Raw genomic sequence first — 16,984 nt, 5'->3', positions numbered from 1 at the left:
TAAACTCTAGTGATGTAATTTCTAGGAAGATCATCAAATGTATCTCAGAGGTATTTTCCATTTCTCTTTTTCTAAGGAAAGTTAAATTTGTCATAACAAAACAGAACACAACCTGAGAACAGAAGGTAACACTGAACCAAGGAAGAGGCACCAACTGTAATTGTTTTACCCCTTGTTTAGCCCCATTAGGCTCTCAAATTAAATGTTATCTTGAGTTATGTACAAAATTTGGATTACATATATTGACCAGAGAATGTACGAAACGAAGCTGAGCGCTGCACAAGTTGGGCCAGGTTATCTGAAAAGCTGCATTCTCCAATATAGACCTGTCCAGATTTCAAGATTCTGTTCCACTAACATCAGAAGCTCATTTGGCAGGACCTTAAGAGAGGATTTTCTCAGTGGTAGAACCTAAGCGCTAGCCAAGGGAGACAGGGTAGCCCCATCTCTGAAAGGAGCTACCCACTGGGAGCCGGAGACATTTTTTTTATTTAGTCTGGTCTTTGGCCCATAAGCTGACTTGAATACATGCTGCAACATTTACACTTTAAATGAGTTTGTTTTTATTGACTTTTTTATCTCCCTGTAGGGTTGTTTTGTGTTGTTTCTGCTTTTTATTTTATTGCTGCTTTATTGTGTGTGTGGTATCATTGCTGTTAGCCACTTTGTGCACCATTTGGTGTAAAGGAAGGATAAAAAGTTTAACAAACAACTCAAAGGAAGCTGTTGTCAGTAGATATTAGTAACAGCAGATTGAATCATTTGTTTTCTAAAGAATGCCCATTGCACTTCTTTTTTATATATATTTATTGGTTTTTTAACATTTTATTTTCAACAATTATTAAACATAACTTTCATATCTTATACAATTTTTTTTTACTTCCATCAATCGCATCTGAAAATTTTCCAATCTTTTCCACTTAATTTACATTTCTTACTCTCACTATTACGTTTAAATATCGTAACTAATATCTCTCTTCTTTCTCTTCTTTGCAATATTTCATATATTCCTCCTTGCAAAACTTCTTGTAGTCCTACCAGTTGATTACAGTTGCTCTTCAAATAATTTGTATATTTCTTATGTGAATCTCTGATCCAGCAGGTTTCGATTCCTTCCTGTCATTTTATCCAATTCTGCATAGTCCATTAATTTTGTCTGCCATTCTTCTTTCGTCAGAATTTCTTCTTGCTTCCATTTCTGGGCCAACAATACTCTTGCCGCTGTTGCTGCATATAAAAACAGTTTAATATCCTGTCGCCCATTGCACTTCATTGCAACATGCAAAAGGTTGTTCTCCTTTTGCCACGCTGACATGTGTGCATGGCTGGACTTTCCATGATTTTCCAGGCCAAAAGGTTAATGAACCACAAAATATCGGAGTAAAACGTGAGCACATTCAAAAATCCCATTTATAAAAAGTCCATTTAAAAACAATGCAAGTGTCGAAAAAACTTTATAGATCTATAAATTCAAGCCATTTCCACTACTCCCCCCCCCTTCCTCCCAGGGTATGGAAGTGTTGAATGAATGCACAAGTGATTTTTCCACATTGTACCTACCTCTAAACTCGATCATCTGGCAGAGGTGAGAAAGGAAATCTATCCACAGGAGACTCCAGCAAAGCAATAATGTTTAAAGTTTTTAATGAGGCATTCTCATATGATAGTTAAAGTTTCTAATAAGGCACCCCTTGAAATTACATCCAGACAATTGAAAACATGAATTCGTTATTTGATGCAAATCCACTATCGGCCAGGTTCCTTTGGTTTTGGTTTGGTTTTTAATATTTCCAACTCATATTTCTTTCTGTGTCCATTTTCAAGAGCTGAAAAGAAGAAACCATGAAGGGGGGGGGTATTCCTGCCCGCCTCCCTTCTACAAATGCAACTTTTCCAAGAAGCAGAGTGTATCAAATCACTTTATATTTGCATCATTCCTCCAGATGCTCCAGCAGCTTCTGGGATTCCATACATTGTGTCCAATAAAACGTTTACTGTTTCTCTACAAAAGAATGAAACATGTCAGGTTCATAAAACTGCTTGCCAAGGATGCAATGACTTTTAGCACTAAATGTTGGTGGGGTAAAAGAGCATGGAACTAAGTAAACACAGCCCCTTCCCTGCATGGTTACCCAGGTGGCAAATTTTCTGTGATTTCTGTGATTTGCCACCTGGATAACATTATATGCGATTGTCACTGCTAATTGTGTGTCTTGGCTCCTGCCCCCCAACATGCAAGCAGAGTTTCTTGGGAATGTAAGAAAGTAAAAAAAAACTTCTGGGAAATGATATATAATGAGATGAAAAAGATGTTGAAATATACATTTTTTAAAAAACTAGAAGCATTTTTACTTGGTATTATAGGTGAGGATATTAATAGACAAGATGTTAAATTGTTCTTATATGCAACAACAGCGGCAAGAGTATTGTTAGCCTAGAAATGGAAACAAGAAGAAATTACGACGAAGAAGAATATCAGATGAAATTAATGGACTACGCAGAATTAGATAAAATGACAGGAAGGATTTGAAACCTGCAGGACCAGAGAGTCACAGAAGATTGGAAGAAATATATGAACTATTTGAAGAGCAACTGTAATCAACAAATTATGCTAGTAGGACTACAAGAAGTTTTGTAAGGAGAAATATATGAAACATTGCAAAGTAGAGAAAGAACAGAGATACAGTGGTACCTCGGGTTAAGTACTTAATTCGTTCCAGAGGTCTGTACTTAACCTGAAGCTGTTCTTAACCTGAAGCACCACTTTAGCTAATGGGGCTTCCCGCTGCCGCTGTGCCGCCAGAGCACAATTTCTGTTTTCATCCTGAAGAAAAGTTCTTAACCCGAGGTAATATTTCTGGGCTAGCGGAGTTTGTAATCTGAAGCGTATGTAACCTGAAGCGTATGTAACCCAAGGTACCACTGTATTAGTTATGAGATTTAAATGTAATAGTGAAAGTAAGAAATGTATATTAAGTGAACAGATTGGAAAATTTTCAGATGTGATTGATGGAAGTAAAAAATAATGGTATAAGATATAAAAGTATGTTTAATTATTGTTTAAAATGATATGTTAAAAAACTAATAAAAATTATATTAAAAAAACATGCAAGCAGAGTTTCTAACTTGTAAGTAAGAAATAGGTCTTTGTTCAGCACAGACTCAGCAGTGGACACAAAGCTCACGAGTCAGAATTCAGGAGTTCAAGAGCAGGTTGAGAAGTTCAGAACTGGGTAGAAGCAATGAAGATGTCCCAACAGTTTCCCTGCCCTACCTGCCAAGATTTTAAAGACGAAGTTGGGCATGCTCACTTGCAAGATTTGCTCGCCCTGCAGGGATGTTGAGATTGCAGGTGTCTTCTCTTTCAAGGTGAGTAGGTCTGCTCCTATCTGTGAAGGCCTCTAGGCTATAAGACTTCCCCCTCCTGTTTGGCCATTGCCACTTCTGGTTCCCCCTTTTCCCTCTGTGGCTCCAAGCCCACCTGAGCTTCCACTGAGCCTTTCCACTCTGCAGGAAAAGGGTGTGTGGGAGCTGTCATCCCTGATTCCTCTTCCTAAGCAACAGGGTTGAAAGGGGAAATCCCACCCTCCCAATTCAGGTTCACACCATTCAGCCTATCTCCTCTGTTTCTTCCTTCTATGCCAACCCATGCTCATGCCTGGCAGTGCTGACATGCTCATGTTTCTCTGGAGAAATGGGGTGAAATGGTTTCCCCCTCCTCAATTCCTCCACTCAAAAGTAGGGAGGAGAAATCTGAGAGGTCACTTGCACACAGCTCGGATAAGCCCTCATTCATTTCCTTTGCAGAGATAATCGGTAACTGAAAACTCAGCTCCCTCGGGCTATGCTTATACAAGGGCAATTACACTATTTATCGTGTAAACAGAAGGCCCAGTTAAATAGCAACTTGAGGGAGCAGCATCTTTGGCTGGGATATGGAAATTTGGACGCTCATTGCTATAATCTGTGGTTACGACTTCCAGCTCTAACAGCAATGCCGGGAACCAAACCAGAGCCTCCTGAGACCAAGAGAGCCTTTATTGTAATCTGATAATACCTTAACAGCTAGCCATCTTTGCTCCATGCTAAATTAAGGGCCTCATTTGCTTTGAAGCGGCTTGCTTGCTCTTTTTGTTTAATCCTACATAAGGATGAGGCTGGAGAAATGCAGAAGAGAAGGGGAAAAAGATCCTCGTTTTCTCCACTTTGCCCTTGCGGGCTTTGGAGAATGCAAATAAAATCTCATTTTCTCATGCTATCTGATTTTGGATCCTTAAGCCTTTATTTCTGGTTTCCAAATGGAAAGTCAAAGCATTTGGAATAATGCAGTGAAATTATAAAGGGATCTTCATCCGAGGTCATGAGATAAAGAACTACAGCAGGCATAGGCAAACTCGGCCCTCCAGTTGTTTTGGGACTACAACTCCCATCATCCCTAGGTAGCAGGACCAGTGGTCAGGGATGATGGGAGTTGTAGTCCCAAAACATGTGGAGGGCTGAGTTTGCCTATGCCTGGACTACAATATTGTTGCCAGTGTTGTTGTTTTCATTTGTGAATCGTTTCCTATGAAGCATCTCAACGTAATTTCTCAATGCAGCAAAAACATATAGAAATATTGCAGATATAAAAACAATGAAAAATGATTACATATAGATTGGTACCTCGGGTTACAGACGCTTCAGGACCTCCAGAACAAATTAAGTTCTTAACCTGAGGTACCACTGTATAAAAATAATTTCACATCCAATGCAGGTACCAGCTGAGCTGAGATCATCATAATAAAAGACCCTCCAATTAGATGGTTTGTTGAAATCTCCACAACTGGGTCCATGGCCTCTTCAGTCCTTAGCTCCAATTGAGTGTATAGGCTCCACCTCTTTATCACTGGTCTCCTCTCCCATGCCTTCTCTCCTTTACTGCTTGGCCCTCACTACAGTCTCTTGGAACTGAGTTTCCTACCACAGGTTGAAGTTCCAAGTGGGTCCCTCCTCACGACAAGTTGAGATCCCTGCTCTAAGAGATGACAGCAGAGACAGCTTTAGACAATTTAGCACCTTAATCAACAAACAGGAATGATGTTTTCGTGCTGAGCCCTGGCATACCCAATACACCTGCTCACAAATATTCCGGCAGGATTCAGTGCTGGGTATATTAGAAATGTTTCCCGTATTCTTTCTCCTGAAAAGTGCTGCCTGCAAATTTTGCTAAATTGTGTAATCTCTCCTCCAACACCATCAACACAGCAGTGACCTACATTGACGCTGTGTCCCAGGAGACGTTGCTCTCTTTTCTTTTTCCTTTTTCCTTGCTTTCTTTGGCTTTTTATTATAAACCACATCATGTTTACAGTGTTGCCAGAGTTTCTCACACTTTATCACTGTAAGCCTCCTGTTAAGGTCAAGACAAAGGAACATTTGAGGCTCCTCAAGATGACCTTTTTATCAAGCATCCATCCTGATTGACTTGGACAAAGCTGACATGGTGGTTTGACTGTTTCTGGTCTTCCCTGAGCATTTGTTCTCATTTGTTTACAGAGCGGTTACAAGACAATGGGCAGTTGTCCTGCATTCATCCCGATTTGCTTGTGAGGTGTTTACACATCTTCCCTGTGGTGAATATGAGCTACTCGTGCGTAAACTGGTGCCTCTCTAGGTTAATTTGCCTTGTTAAACCTTTCTGACTGCACAGCCCTTTCTAATCATGACTGTCTCAGTCACTAGCAGAATCCGTCAGTGGGCGTTTCTTGAATCTCTTCCAACATAAGAGTTGTTTGACACCCAGTCTCCTCCGCCTCTCACTGCGCGGGAGCCTTCTGCGCAGGGAGGGCGTAGGTAGCGGAGGACCTGTCCCCTCCTCACTGAGTTCCAGTGAAGAGTCCGTGAGCCCTCTCTCCGATTTCCCCATCTGCCCACTTTTGTTCCTGGTGTTGCGCTTAAATGCTTCCCCCTCCACTGAGTTGCTTCTCCCCCTGCTGCTGGGTCCTTCTCCAGCATCATCTAGGAGCCTCCCCTTCGCCTCCCGCTCTGATGTCAGTTCCCTGACATCCACCTCCCCCCCAGAATCCCCTCCACCCCTGGACCGACCTGTGGGACCAACTTCGTCCCCTTCGTCGGCCGAGGAGGCGGGGAACCCCCGGAAGGAACTGTCACCATCTTCTGTGGATTCGAAACCCGCTTCCCAATCGCTCTTCCACCTGCCAACAGGGTGGTCTTCCCAGTCTGATTCTTCTTCCTCCGAAACCTCTCCTCCCTCCCCCTCGGAGTCAGAAAATCCCTCAAAAACCTCTTCCTCATCTGTGGTTCCAAATTGCTCCTCCCAGAATCTCTCCAGGGGTTTGGGTTTGTCCGGGAACCGGCGGTGGAATACCTCCACCAGATACCTGTCCTCGAAGGCTTCCATGGGGACCCACGTGTTTTCGGACCTGGGTTCCCCTTCCCACGCTACCAAATACTCCACCCGGCGCCCTTGCCACCTTGAGTCCAGTATTTCCGTGGCCCTGTGGTGGTGTTCCCTTTCTTCTACCTGCGGGTGTGTGGTGACTTCTCCCTCTTGCCCCTGGAATTCCCACCCTTCCCTATGCGGTGAGAGCAGGGACCTGTGGAAAACCGGGTGTATTTTCATGCTATCATGCAACCTGAGCTTAAATGCCACGGGATTAACTTGCTGTGTTACCTCAAAAGGTCCCAGCCGTCTGGGCTGCAACTTCTTGCACCCCCCTTTGAAAGGTAGCCCTTGGGTGGACAACCACACCCGGTCCCCCACCCGTATGGTCTCCCCTTCCCTGCGGTGCTTGTCTGCCTGCCTCTTGTAAGTTTCCTTGGCCCGCTCCAAGTTCATCTTAAGTTGCTGGTGTAGGGCCTCCATTTCTTCCACAAACTGCTCTGCAGCGGGTACGCTCCAGCTTTCCTCCCCACTCCCCGGGAAGGCCCTGGGATGACACCCATGGTTGGCCATGAATGGGCTCATTCCCGTGGACACGTGTTCCGCGTTGTTGTACGCGAATTCAGCCAGCGCTAGTTTTTCTACCCAATCGTTCTGCCTCTCGCTGACATAGCAGCGTAGGTATTGCTGGAGTATACTGTTCGCTCTTTCTGCTTGCCCGTTGGTCTCTGGGTGTCTCGCCGTCGAGAAACCCACCTCCACCTGCAGCAAGCTCATGAGCTTCCTCCAGAACCGGGAAGTAAATTGTTTTCAGCGGTCGGAGATAACCCTCAAGGGGGCGCCATGCAGCCGGAATATGTGCTCCACAAACAACCGGGCTGTTTCCTCTGCCGTTACAGCATGTGAGCAAGCTATAAAATGGCACATTTTTGTCAGTAGGTCGACCACTACCATGACTGCTGTCTTTCCCCGGGACTTGGGCAAATCTGTCATAAAATCAATGGATACCACCTCCCAGGGTTTCCCCGGCGTGGGTAAGGGTTCCAGCAATCCTGTGGGGGCAGCCCGCTCCCCCTTTGCCCTTTGGCAGCGGTCGCACCCCCGTACATATTCCCGTACATCCTCCCTCACCCTGGGCCACCAGAACTGCCTGGTCACAAGCATCATGGTTTTGTGCTGTCCAAAGTGCCCTGCTGTGGGGTTGTCGTGGAGTTGTTTGAGTACCTTTCCCCTCAGGGTCTCCCCCGGTACGTACAGCGCTCCCCTATAGTACAGTACCCCTTCCTTCTCCTCAAACCCTTCTTGGGTCCCTCTTCCGTCTCGTAGTTCCCGGATTTTAGTTTGCGCGAACACGTCGTTTCTGGTCAGCCCGGCTAGTTCTCGTTTCCCCACCAAAGTTCCCCCACACACCCATCGGTCCTCGGGGATCACGTGTCGTTTCTCCGGCGGCCCCTCTCCTTCCAGGTACTCCGGTTTACGCGAGAGAGCGTCTGCTCTTACGTTTTCCTCTCCGGGCACGTAGCGGATTTCAAAGAAAAACTTGGAGAACTCCTGTGCCCATCGAATCTGTCTCTGGTTGAGTACTCGTGCGGTTCTCCAGTACTCCAAGTTCTTGTGATCTGTGCAAACCTGGATCTGTTGTTGCGCCCCTATCAGTAGATGACGCCAACGACGAAAGGCCGCATAGATTGCCAGCAGTTCGCGGTCATACACTGTATAGTTTTGCTCCGACTTGCTCAGTTTTCTCGAGAAAAAGGCACACGGTTTCCATTCCTGCTTGCCCCGCCCTGGCTGCAAAAGGACCGCCCCTACGGCTCTGTCGGACGCGTCGGTCTCTAGCCTCAGGGGTTTCTCCAGATCTACGTGCAGGAGTTGCTCTTCCGATGCGAACGCCTTCTTCAGTTTTTCGAAGGATTGCTGGGCCTCTTCTGTCCACGCAAACTTCTTTTTGCTACTGAGACAATCCGTGATGGGCGCTGTCAAGTGGGCGAAGTTCTTGATGAACTTCCTGTAGAAGTTGCTGAACCCTAGGAACCTCTGTACGTCCTTCCGTGTTTTGGGAGCCTTCCACTCCAGCACTGCCTGCACCTTGCTTGGGTCCATCGCTAAGCCTTTGTCAGACAACTTGTACCCCAGAAACTCGACTTCTCTGGCGTGAAACTGACATTTTTCCAGCTTGACCCACAACTGGTGCTTCTGCAGTCGTTGTAACACTTCCCTGACGTCTCTAACATGTTGCTCCTCATTGTCCGAATAAATTAAGACGTCGTCCAAGAAGGCTACGCAGTTCTTGTACAGCAGAGACCCCAACACGTGGTGCATGAAAGCTTGAAAACAGGCGGAGCCCGACTGTAATCCAAAAGGCATAACTAAGTACTCAAAGGCACCTAGGGGTGTGAACATTGTGGTCTTCCATTCGTCCCCCTCCCTCATCCTGATCAAATTGTATGCGCCCCTGAGGTCCAGCTTGGTAAAAAATTTGCCTTTCCTCACTCTCGTTAAAATGTCGTCAATCCTGGGCATTGGGAAGGTCACGGGTTCTGACACCAAATTGACAGCTCTATAGTCCACTACGAGCCTGGGTTTATTTGTGTCCTTTTTGTCCACAAAGAACACCGGACTGCCCCCTACTGCCTTTGATTCTCTTATGAAGCCTCTTTTCAGGTTCTTGTCAATAAATTCTCGCAACTCCTTCATCTCCCTGTCAGACATGGCGTACAGCTTACCCACTGGCAGCTGAGCCCCCGGAAGCAAGTTGATCTGGCAGTCAAAGGGCCTATGGGGTGGCAGTCTATCTGCCTCTTTCTCGCTGAAGACCTCCCGCAGATCTGCGTATTGTGGCGGCACCTCCCCTTTCCGCTCCACCGCCATCCCAGCCACCCTGGCCACGGTCATTCTTGGGGCTTCCCCCCCTAGACAGTGTTCCAGGCAGTAAGCTGACCCAAAGGTGACTGTCCTCTGATGCCACGCCACCACTGGATCATGTTGTGCTAGCCAGCTCATCCCTAATATTATTGGGGGTCCTGCTAGTGAGGCGACGTGAAAGGCGATGGTCTCCGAGTGCCTGGACACCCTCATTCTCATTGGTGGGGTCTGGTGTGTCACTTCCCCTCCTAGAAGCTCCCTGCCATCAATGGTGGTCACTTGCAAGGGAAAATCCAAAGGCAGTAAGTGGAGCTGGTGCTCTAATGCAAAGTCTTTGCTGAAGAAATTACATGAGCTGCCTGAATCCAGCATCCCTTTCACCTTGACTGGGTGCCCGTTCGGGAGTTCTAGCACCACTTCGATGGCTATTGCCGCCTTGGGGGGGTCTGGTTGGGGCACTTTTACTGGTGGCTGGCCTGGCTGTTGTGCCCCTTGATTGGCAGCCAAGCGTTCCCGTTTCCCTGTTCCTTTACCACCTCCTCCTCACCCCCTGCGGTTCCCACCATTCCTTGCCAGGCCTTTCTTTGAGGGCAGGCTCTGGCAAAATGGCCTGGCCGCTGGCAAAGGTAACACTTCTTGGAGGTTTTCCAATCCTTTCCCTCCTTCTTGCGCCCTTCGCTGGTGCTTGAAACTTCCCGCGCGCGTGCCCCATCTATTTCCATTGGCTCTGCTGGCGGGGAAGGCTGCCTTGGTATTTCAGGAATGCGGTAGTCATGGCAACGTTGCTCTCTCCCTTCCCGCCTCTCCTGGGCCCGCGCTTCCTGGCGCACACCAATCGCAAGCACAGCCTTGGTCAGCTGATCCATCCCCTGTGGGCGGGGTGCGCGGGAAAGTTCATCCTTAACCGTTGGGGACAACCCCTCCTCGAATAACATCTGTATGGGTTCGGAGCCCAGTTCCCACCAGAGGCGGTGAACTATCATGGCAAAGCGCGACCAGTAGTCCCTAACTGACTGGCTCCCCTGTTTACAGTTCATCAATTCCCGCTTTGTCACACTTTTTTGAACATCAGTGGAAAACATTGCGTCCATTGCTTGGAAGAATTTCCTCAGGTCCTGCATGGCGGCATTCTGCGTCGCCATAAGGGGCCTGACCCATTCCCTGGCCCCGCCCTGCAGGTGACCCACAACATATGCCACCTGCGCCGCGTCGTCTTCAAAATCGTTATGCTGCAATTCCAATGCGTACTCTATTTCCGTTCGAAACGCACTGTATTCTTGCGGCTTCCCCCCAAACTTGTGCACCAGTCCCGGTACCTTACTTGCTATGGGGGTGGGTCTGACCTGTGCATCTTGAGACCGCCTTTCGTCCAGCCGCGCTGTCAGAATGGCCACATGCTGCTCCAACTCTCGGTTCCTCTCCACCAGCGTTTGCCCTCCAGCTGCTCCCCCCTGGGTGCTGGCTTCTCCGGGCTTGCTCATGATGCTGCCTGCCTGCTGCTGCGCACGAGCAACTTTCAGGGACTGACGGATTGCTGTGGTGAATATGAGTTACTCGTGCGTAAACTGGTGCCTCTCTAGGCTAATTTGCCTTGTTAAACCTTTCTGACTGCACAGCCCTTTCTAATCATGACTGTCTCAGTCACTAGCAGAATCCGTCAGTGGGCGTTTCTTGAATCTCTTCCAACATAAGAGTTGTTTGACACCCAGTCTCCTCCGCCTCTCACTGCGCGGGAGCCTTCTGCGCAGGGAGGGCGTAGGTAGCGGAGGACCTGTCCCCTCCTCACTGAGTTCCAGTGAAGAGTCCGTGAGCCCTCTCTCCGATTTCCCCATCTGCCCACTTTTGTTCCTGGTGTTACGCTTAAATGCTTCCCCCTCCACTGAGTTGCTTCTCCCCCTGCTGCTGGGTCCTTCTCCAGCATCATCTAGGAGCCTCCCCTTCGCCTCCCGCTCTGATGTCAGTTCCCTGACATTCCCCTTAATCATTTGTTCACCCCCACACATTTCCAAACTGCAAAATGTCCATCTCCTCTCCAGCAAAAAAGGGGGGAATTTGTGTGGGAAGGTTTACTTTAGCAGAGTTAAACAATCCCCTTTATAAGTTTGTGCAGCAATCAGCTTGTTGCTGACTCGTCTGAGTTCTACTAATAAAGATGCCTTCCTGGTTAAAAATCCCTTTGAATCCCTCTTAAAAAATACACACACGAATCTGATTCATGTTAATATAAAACTATTTTACTCTCAGATTCATTCAGGTTTACAGAACTGTACCTGAAGACAGGCTTAGGTTACATAAGAAGCAAATAAACTATACCAGAGGGAAGTTGGTCCTGAGGTGACTGCAACTGAGCAGTTATCTTTCAAAACTACCAGCAACCGACAAACTGGTTGTCACAGCAACCAGTTAGAACATGGAGGCCGTTAGTCCTCTGTTGGAATGCACTTTACTGCACCTTTACATCCCACAATTTGTTGTGCAAGGGCAACAGAGCACTTTAATCTACTTTAAACATGCAACCCTAATGTGCTTGAATCCCTCCTACAAACTAGTATCTGGAGGCACCCAATGGTCCTATCCAAAACCGAGAGAAGTCTGTGGTTGTTAGGAAGGCATGAACATCCTCATTTTGTGTGTATTCCTTTCGAGCACTCACAAAAGTCCTTCCCTCCTCTCAATTTAAGGGCTACTGCTAGGAAAACTGAAGAAACAGTGTGTCCTGTAAGAGAGACCCTTGAGGAATAAGGGGTACATTTACCCACCAAGGTACCCCATTAAAGGGGTCCAGGGGATAAGATTCTGTCCAAATGCCCAGACAGGCCATAGAATTCCCCACATGGCATCCTGGAGGGAATGCTCAGAACTGATGCAAGTCATAAGGTGATCCTAAACCCAGGATCGACCGTGAAAGAATAATCACCCAGCAAATGGGCTGGTTGATTCATAATACATACCCAATGACTATGCCAAAACCTACTGACTTCTGTAATCAATGAAGTTGTGGCCAATTTGATCCCAATATATTGTCCTGTCGTTCTTACTCCTTTCCAACTCCCAATGGCCCTACGCCCACTGCTCCTGGAACTACAAGCCAGGAATAGCCAAACCGGTGCCCTCCAGATGTTGTGGACCACAATTCCCATCATCCCTGACAATTGCCCACACTCGCTGGGGCTGATGGGAGTTGTAGTCCAAAACATCTAGAGGGCCCCACGTTGGCTACCTGCTGCCATAGACCATTTAGTGGTGTTGCAGAAATAGTGCTGTTGTCAAGATGGGTTTCCAGCCCAAGATAGCAGCTTGTGTATAATTGTAAACATCAGTGTCTGATTCCTTATTTTTCAGTGAATATAACTTTATTGCTTCAAATGGCCATGTGAAAGGAAAGCAGCACCTTTGAAAACACAGCCTTAGACTCATGAAGTTGACAAATCCCAATAAAATAATTGTATTGGAGGGTTTCTTTGTAATAGATCATGGTTTCTTATATAATGCAATAGAAAAAGGTTTAAATAAAAACACTGTGGAGCTGTGGGTGGGAAGTCAATCTACAAAACAAAGTTGTTATGCAATTATCTAATTTGAAGCTAATTTGAGAAATTTTGGAAAACTCAATAAAAAATTATATCGCAGAAAATGAAGTTGACAAATCCAAATGTTGACATTCAGCAGACCTGGGCCATTTCCAGTTCAGATGCAGTCTAAGAATCAGTTACACTTTAAAGATTTTCCAGTATGAAATGCCACAGCCTTGGATGATGCAGAAATCAGAAATGAAGGGGGGGGGAGTTAAAGAAAAGCCATTGCAATATGATTATAGCTTGTTTCCATATTTGCGTATTGGACTTCTACCCCACTCTTCCTCTAAATTGCTCAAGCAGCTTGCGTTCAGTTGCCAGGCAGTCTCCCATCCGGGCAACTAAACCTGCTTAGGTTCCACACCAGACCAGCAATACAGACACACCTTCAAAACATTCCCATAGCCATAATTAGCTTCATCTCTTTCTTAGCAAATCAGGAAGAAGGAGACTAAAAGAAGAAAGTGAGAAGAAAGGGGGGGAATCAAAGGAGGAAGGAGGGGGGAGAGAAAAGGGGGGGGAGAAGAAAAGAAAAATTAATTAAAAAAAAGAATTTAAAGAAAGAAGAAACACATTTAACTTCCGATTAGACTCATTGTATTATTATTTCTATTGTTCTTTCCACACAGTTCCAAATTACTGTATTACTTTCTTTATTTTTATCAGATACCAAAAACATTATGTTTCTTATTTTTCAAGAATCATTCTAGTTCTGCCCGGAGATGTTTATTATTACAATAGTTTTTCAGATATTCTTTAAAGATGGTCAACTGTAATGAATTGATGTATTAGTTACTGTTGATCTATTGTTATTGTCGAATCTTAAATATTTTTTTTTAAAAAAACCATTCCCATAGCCATATGGCTCTATTGCATGCCTGTGTCCACACATCACAGACTTTTAGTGCATTTGACTCTTTCTTCATATTGTCCTTGTAATGCTGTGCATTTGTTAATGGGATAGTCCCATCAATTGTATTCTTTTAAGCAATTCAACAGCAGTCTCTTTGGTCGGCTGCTATGAAGGATTTTATGTATATCCAAAACATTGCACGTGGTATGGTTGTCATTTTTCTCAGCATGTATAAAAATCTCATCAGAACAATAAAAAATAAGCTCCTGTTAACATGTGGTTGGGCTGGGCTTCAGATTTGACTATGCTGATTTACACCAGTGGCAAAGCAGTCCCCTCAATCCTTCGAGACAATTACGATTCCATAATCCAATTCTCTTGAGCACGGCTCCATTATTTTACTGCAGTGGCAGCAGTCGAATCTGTATCATGTATACAACATTTTGTCATCCAACCCACAAAACACTTGCAGCTGCAAGAGTCCCTTTGAGTTGTTCTGGTCACGATCCAGAGAACCATTTCTGGACAATTCATTAAGTTCTATGCTCCAACTCTGGCAGATGATGAAAAGGTTGCTGGATCAAAATTGCAAAACAGAAGACACAGTGGGCTTAGTCAGGCTCAATTTGCCCAATTTCTAAGCAATAACCCAACCACGAGACCTTCATTGCCTTACCGCACACTGTGACACAAGCTGACCAGTACTTGAACAATTGCAGATTAAATGTCACTCCCTGCTTTGAATTCATATTCATGAACCTTAAAGCCTAAACTCAAAGTAGCATGTTTAAAGCATCAATTTATAAATTGGGAGTGGGGGGCCAAGAGTGAACTAATTCACATATGAAATTGGATTCTGGGTAATACTAATGTCAAGTCCCTTTGTCTCAAAAAAAAAAAAAAAAAAGCTGCCCCATTAGAGCAGGGACTTTCACCTTCACCACAAGACTCCCCCACCCTCTTTTCCCTATTCTCCCCAAATCTTCCCCAGAGGGTTGAGGAAACCACAAGGAGCATCACCTTGACGACAAAGGTCTGTATAGTTAAAGCTATGGTGTTCCCAGTAATGATGTGTGGAAGTGAGAGCTGGACCATAAAGAAGGCTGATCACCGAAGAATTGATGTTTTTGAATTATGGTGCTGGAGGAGACTCTTGAGAGTCCCATGGACTGCAAGAAGATCAAACACATCCATTCTTAAGGAAATCAGCCTTGAGTTCTCACTGGAAGAACAGATCCTGAAGCTGAGGCTCCAATACTTTGGCCACCTCATGAGATGAGAAAACTCCCTGGAAAAGACCCTGATGTTGGGAAAGATGGAGGGTACAAGGAGAAGGGGACGACAGAGGACGAGATGCTTGGACAGTGTTCTCGAAGCTACCAATGTGAGTTTGACCAAACTGTGGGAGGCAGTGGAAGACAGGAGTGCCTGGCGTGCTCTGGTCCATGGGGTCACAAAGAGTCGGACATGACTAAACGACTAAACAACAACAACAACACAAGGAGCATGGGGGGGTGCAGTGGAAGGAGAGGGAGAAGACATCCCATTGCACTAATGAATGACTTCGTTGGAGACAGCCCTTTATATTCAAACCAGGCTTGGACTGGACAGTACTTCAGATGAAAGACTCCTTCAGACAGAGGGCTGCTTTCTGCAAAGTAGGGAACACCCTGGATGTGTTTTAAACACATGATTTTCAGCAGAAACAGAAAGGAGGGAAACTAGGAAGATAAGCTATAGCACAATAGCAATAAAATAAAATAAAAATGGGATGGAAGCTGTCATCTGTGTCTTTCAGACACCAAGCGTGGCAGGCTCAGGATTTGACTGCAAGATCATAGAAAACCACCTGGTTTAGAAAAGAAAGGGCAAGCTGCAGTTGTGCTCCATATATTGAAGGTACCCAAAGATTTGATCCTTTTGTTGGTTTTGCCATGTCCGCCACCCTTTCCAGTGCCTGGCAAATGTAATCTGTGAATTTGTCATGTTAGCCCCGAGTTACATATTATGCGTTAGAAGTGTTTTTCTGGAATCTAAGACAGACTTACCTGAAGAAGCATAGCATGCAATGTAACTAATGACTCTTGCCATACGGTCAGACCCACATATTAAAATTACGTACTTTTGGAATCTACAGTGTCAGGTAAGATTGGTCCATTTATTACCACTGCATTTTCTAGGTATGCAATTCCTGCACGTGCAAAAGTAACTTGAACAATTATAAAATCCATATAAAACCGACCTTGCACATTTTCTCTAAGACTGTTTCAGATGCTGCCACAGGATGTGCTTGCTAAACTGGGACATGCTGCTCCACGTGTATGTATCATTGTGTGAAGTGGTGCTCATGAAGAAGAAGAAGAAGAGGAGGAGTTTGGATTTGATATCCCGCTTTATCACTACCCTAAGGAGTCTCAAAGCAGCTAACAGTCTCCTTTCCATTCCTCCCCCACAACAAAACTCTGTGAGGTGAGTGGGGCTGAGAGACTTCAGAGAAGTGTGACTAGTCCAAGGTCACCCAGCAGCTGCATGTGGAGGAGCAGGGACGCGAACCCTGTTCCCCAGATTATGAGTCCACCGCTCTTAACCACTACACCACAGTAGCTCTCATGAAACTCAGGCTGAGTTTAACCACATAAGCAAAGGTAGATGAAAACGAAGGATTTGGTTCATGTTGTTCAACTCAGTGTGACCCATGGGTCCCATTTCACAGGAAAAGCTAAGGTTGCCTTAATGTGACAACAATCTCAGGTTCTCCTAAATATCTGGCACAGATATTGCGGTTCTGTTTTTCCAGCGAAGTTACTGGACTGGAACAGGGCAGGGCAAAATTCCAGAGGTATATTTTCAGAATTTTTCCCAGGAACACTGAACTGCTAACATTTTTAAAAGAAGAACAGTTTGTTAGTTTTCGTCTCTTTTTCCCCCCTTGCAAAATTTGACCGTGGCATAATGGACGGGTCTCCACTGAAATCAGCTGAGAAATTTTTTAAGGGCTTTTGAGAAAAGTTTGTTAGAAAGCACACAGCAACACCAGCTACTGGTGATTCATTTGCCCCAATGAGTTGGCTTCTGCAGTAAAATTCTTTTTAGAAACTACAGCCTCTTTCTGCCTCCATATTGAATTTAATGGATAAATTCTCTCTCTCTCTCTCTCTCTCTGTGTGTGTGTGTGTGTGTGTGTGTGTGTTTAAAAAAAATGTTATGTCACTGCTGTAAACATAAAAATAAAAAAAAATCCCAATATTTCACAGCCTTTGTCTATTATTTCCTTAACCTTTCCAAGGGAAACAGCTGATTTTGCAACTA

General features: G+C 45.4%; 1 long non-coding RNA gene across 1 annotated transcript; it reads right to left on the bottom strand.

Moving 5' to 3' along the window:
• Window positions 1-1,627: 1,627 nt before the first annotated feature.
• LOC308471187 lies at window positions 1,628-11,880 on the bottom strand. The gene is made up of 3 exons (XR_013982769.1): window positions 11,218-11,880; window positions 4,663-5,602; window positions 1,628-2,002 (listed from the first exon to the last, which is right to left on the bottom strand). It is a non-coding gene; the product is annotated as an uncharacterized lncRNA (long non-coding RNA).
• Between the last annotated feature and the right edge of the window lie 5,104 nt (window positions 11,881-16,984).

The sequence above is a fragment of the Podarcis pityusensis genome (assembly GCF_964106645.2).
Source record: "Podarcis pityusensis genome assembly, chromosome: 2".
Lineage (NCBI taxonomy): Eukaryota > Metazoa > Chordata > Lepidosauria > Squamata > Lacertidae > Podarcis > Podarcis pityusensis.
This window is presented reverse-complemented; position numbering and strand designations above follow the sequence as displayed.